The sequence below is a fragment of the Amblyomma mixtum genome, chromosome 4, assembly GCF_055824585.1.
Source record: "Amblyomma mixtum isolate Tamu chromosome 4, ASM5582458v1, whole genome shotgun sequence".
Lineage (NCBI taxonomy): Eukaryota > Metazoa > Arthropoda > Arachnida > Ixodida > Ixodidae > Amblyomma > Amblyomma mixtum.
The window spans coordinates 133,958,585-133,962,970 of record NC_143015.1 but is presented as its reverse complement, the minus strand read 5'-3'; the positions used below and the strand labels follow the sequence as shown (position 1 = coordinate 133,962,970).

Below are 4,386 nucleotides of genomic sequence, written 5' to 3'. Positions count from 1 at the left end.
AGCCTCGTCAGCGCCCAATGTGCGCAGTCATGGCGCTTGCAGTCCGGCCCCAAAGCGTACTCTTTTTTTTGAGCGATCTACGTCGGACGCGGCCGCTGGTTCTGTGTTAGCGCTTGAAGTTGCCTGTCAGGGTTTTTAAAGAGATCTTTTTTGCTTGGCTATAGTATTTGCAGGAGGTGCTCCAAATCTGTAAATACAACATAATATGAAAATAAAAATTTAATTAAGATATGCAGTTTAGTGAGCTAATGGAAGCCTTCTGCCTATTACTGGTGTCTGCCGTATCCCCCAATATAGCCCCAGGGATAAAATTAATACAAGGTTAGTTACCCATTTTTTAAAATAAATTTTGAACCTTCTAAAGGAACACCTGGTATATAATAAATGATCTCACTTCGCACGGAGCTCGCCAATCAACAAAATGGTTTATGAAATAAACCAGCAGATTTTGCTCATACTGAAGCACACTTTTATTCTGTTTGGAACAATAACATCATGTGGCTTATGCCTTTCAGTTTCTTGCCGAACTGCTGCAAGATCAAGACTGCGCACCAGACGATAGTGCAAATGAAGAGTGCATGGAAAATGACATCACACCTGGAGGCTGCACACCACCAGGCAGTCAAGAATCCACACCAAACAGCAATACAAATCAAGACTGTGCAACAAGTCGAATGCCACTGGCAGATGCTGCTGAGGACCCTGCATCGAACTTTTCTAAAAGTGATGACAAGGCTGACAACTCTGTTCAAGTTCTAATGCAGCCAATACCAGTAAAGTGTTCTGCCAGGAATACGTTTATAATAACACATGTAGTCGTAAAAAATTGCCGAGTGCAGCATGGCTTCATACATTAATAATAATATTATATAATTGTGCGCCACGTGTGCTACAGCCAGCCTTGCGATTCGGCCTGCTCGGTTGCAGCACGAGGCCATCGAGTTAGTGAAAAAAATCACTGAGAACAGCACGATAAAGGCGGCCGCAAACGGATGGAGATATTCCTACAAGGGCTTGCAGTATGAAGCAACTCGCCTAAACAAGGATTTAAATTTACTGCCAGATCCCATCTTGGCACGCAGAACGGAAGGCGCACGTTTGTCACCTCGACGAGTTCTGCCGCAAAGCGCCGCAAACTTCTGTCTTTCGCGTGTGTTATGAACCGAGCCGGCACGCAGCGACCATGAAGCGATGCCAGCATAAAATTTGCGTGCAAAAAGAGCCTGATAACTTCTTGCGCTTGTCAATGGTCTGTGTGGATTACAAGCAGATTTGCGGCAGCACCGACAAGCGGCAAGACAACAATGCCGACGATCGCATCCGGCTTACATTGCACTAGGAAAATTTCGTGGAGCAGTGCTATACTACATTTGCTCGCTTCAAAATTAATTTATTGTATCTCTGAATGAAGTTTGGCTAGAAAAGTATGCTTACCAATGGACATTTCTAACGCGTGGAGATGCTGACACTTCGCTTTCGTTCAAGCCAAAAGCACCGCATGCGCCAGCATCGTTGCTTCCTTGGAGCGGTTTACTCTTTGCGATTGGTTCGTTCATGTAGGGGATGACGCCAAGATCCTCCTGGTAATCTTCGATGTGTTCCATCGTGATATAAGCATCAAACCAACAACCGAAACACCGCGCGCCGCGCTTCATGTACTACATCGGCGGCGACCGAGCCGGGCTCACCGAGCCAACGCCAGTGTTCTCGTCACGAGGCGCCCAGCCAATCACAGGCGGCAACGAGGCGCGCGAGCTGGCCCGAGGCGGCTGCGGCACTTTTCGCCAAAATAAAATAGGTTTGCGGTTTCCTTTGCCTGATTTTGATGAGAAATTCGAATTCCGAGGGTGGAAAACTGTAAAGTGCATCTCTTCACTCAATTTTTTTGGGAAACCTTTCAGCATCCCTTTAAAGCAGACGCATCTTTTCGAAAATCGCGACGCACGAACGGTTTCCTTCCATCAGGCTTCCTTAGTGAAGCATCCTTTGTTTCCGCCTTTTCGATGCGTAATGCCCTGCTGTGGAGGTTTCGGCGAGTGTAGTATTGCTCAGCCAGCTCTGCTGAGTTGTGTAGCTTAACCTCAGTAAGCCTATCCTGCAGCCAGAGCCTTACATCGTCCTGGATACAGCGGTAGAATTGTTCTAGCGCAATGCACTCTACCACCTTACCACGATCGTCATAAACTCCCTTCTCATTCAGCCATTCAACTAGATCGGCTTTCCGCTTAAGGCTGAACTCCATGTACGCGAAAACTCACGCGAACGCGAACGCGACAGCGGCAAGCGACGAGCGACACCGTCGCGCGAAGCGAAATACCCGTGTCGCTTGTCGTGTCGCTCGGATCTGCACTCACAGAAAATTTCGCTCGTCGCCCGGAAGTTGCCAACGCGATTAGCCAATAGCAGCTAATCTGGCAGCGTACGTCACTACCGAGCCTCTTGCCGGCTCTGGCAAAGAAGGCGCTGGCTCTGGCCGGGAATCTTGCTTCGCCACCGATTCGTTGTTGTCGCTACGCTGTGCCCCACGTTCACGGCGAACTAAATGCTCACGAAGCTTTCGCTCTCTCTGAACTTGCGTCAACCACAAAATTTTAGCGATAAAACACCCCAGATTTTCAGATTGCTTGTGTTTACTGTGCTGCTAGGCTTAGCGAGTATGCGTCGTTTGAGGTCAGAAAGCGCGCGAGGTTCAAACTGGTGTGCGCCCCACGTTCAGGCAACATGGCGGCGCCCGTGACAATAACATAAAATGACATGCAATGACATACAATGACAAAGCTGTAAACACGTTTTATTTGACATTTCTCTGCCCAACATTTTAATCCTTGCAAATAATGTGACTCTTGTTATAAACGCAAACAGCTTTGCGGTGTATTATGCCAGCAACACTGATCATCGTCTCGATTTCGCGTTCGCGTTGTCGCTATGCATGCAGCTTGGCCGGTGGGCGAAGGAGCGACAGCCAGCCGTCGTCGCCGCGCCGCCTCGTCGCGTCACTTACTTTTTCGCGTACATGGAGCTCAGTCTTTAAACGCGATGTCGATGTGCGACTCACTGCCTTTTTTCGCGTACCGGAACCTTTGCCGGAATGCCTCAGGTCACAGCTTATATTTCCTCAACAGGGCCTCTTTGTCCTCTTCGTAGCTCTCGAACGCCTCCTTCGACAAACACGTTATCACGTCAGATGCTTCTCCGGGAAGCAGAGCAAGCAAATTCTGTGCCCACAGTTCTCGCTCAATGACATTCCTCTCACAGACATGCTCAAATTTTACGAGATACTTTGTCATGTCCTCGCCGATTACGAACGGCGGCAGTTGGTCTCGGATTCATTGGCCGTCAGCCTGCACTGTCATCGAAGCTACGCCAGGCGCCGGCGAGCTTTGCCGCAGCTCCATCTCTTTTAATTTTCTAATCTCTCAGGATTCCTGTCGCTCTGCCTCTTCCCGCTGAAGGCGTTCTTGTCGCTCTTCCCGCTGAAGACGTTCCTGTCGCTCTTCCCGATGAAGGCGTTCTTGTCGCTCTCGATCTGCGTCTTCGCACTCACGGCGTTCACTGATCTCAGCCAAGGCCTCATTGGCTTCTTCAGCCGTTACGCCTTCCTTCCGCATGATCTCGAGAATAGCATGCTTTCGTTTCGCACGGCCTACGGTAAGGCCTAACTGTTCACAAATTTCGACGAGTTCTTTCCCTTTAAGGCTCTCCATCGCGCACAATAGTCTCTTGCAGATTGCCCTTTTAGAATTCCCTAGCGGTTCACTGCTATAGAGCTACTAGCACTACACACGCAAGTAATTTTTTCCAACACCGCCTCGTTTACTCCCTCTGCACCACTTTCGTTTCAAAGCGCTCCGACTTGGCTCGAAACTGCAAAGCTCTCTCCAGAGCAACACACTCCCCTACTCTAAACTACAATCACGTGTGCTAGAGCAGCCTGGCGAATTGAGGGGAAAACATCCATCCACTGCTGAGGGGATGGATGCTTTGAGGGGAAAGCTGCCATCCACTGTTGGGACGGGTGTCCGAGCCAGGAAACGGTCGAGGCGACGGTGAGCCAAAAGACGTTTATGTACAGTATGTACAAGGGCTTTTACATGGTAGTTACAAGGGCCAAGAGCAACACGCGTGCTAGCACAAGAAAGAATGGCGGCCCCGGCGGCGAGCGTAGCTCCGGCGTGATGACTCTTCTGCTGCCCTTCTGCTGCTCGGGTTCAGCGCGTCTCCGTTTTTAAAGCCGCCGGTGTCCGTTGAGGCAGTCAGCCGTTCAAATCCTCCAATCAGGTCACGGCACTGGCCACCGTTCAAATTGGACGAATGGTCGAGAGGCGCCCGGCCGTTCAAGGCTTGCAGTCAGGAACGGGCGGCCGGCGAAGCGCCGCAGGTGTTCGA

General features: G+C 50.1%; 1 pseudogene; it reads right to left on the bottom strand.

The window, feature by feature from the left end:
• Window positions 1–3,105: 3,105 nt before the first annotated feature.
• On the bottom strand, window positions 3,106–3,704 carry LOC149348287 (uncharacterized; annotated as a pseudogene).
• Between the last annotated feature and the right edge of the window lie 682 nt (window positions 3,705–4,386).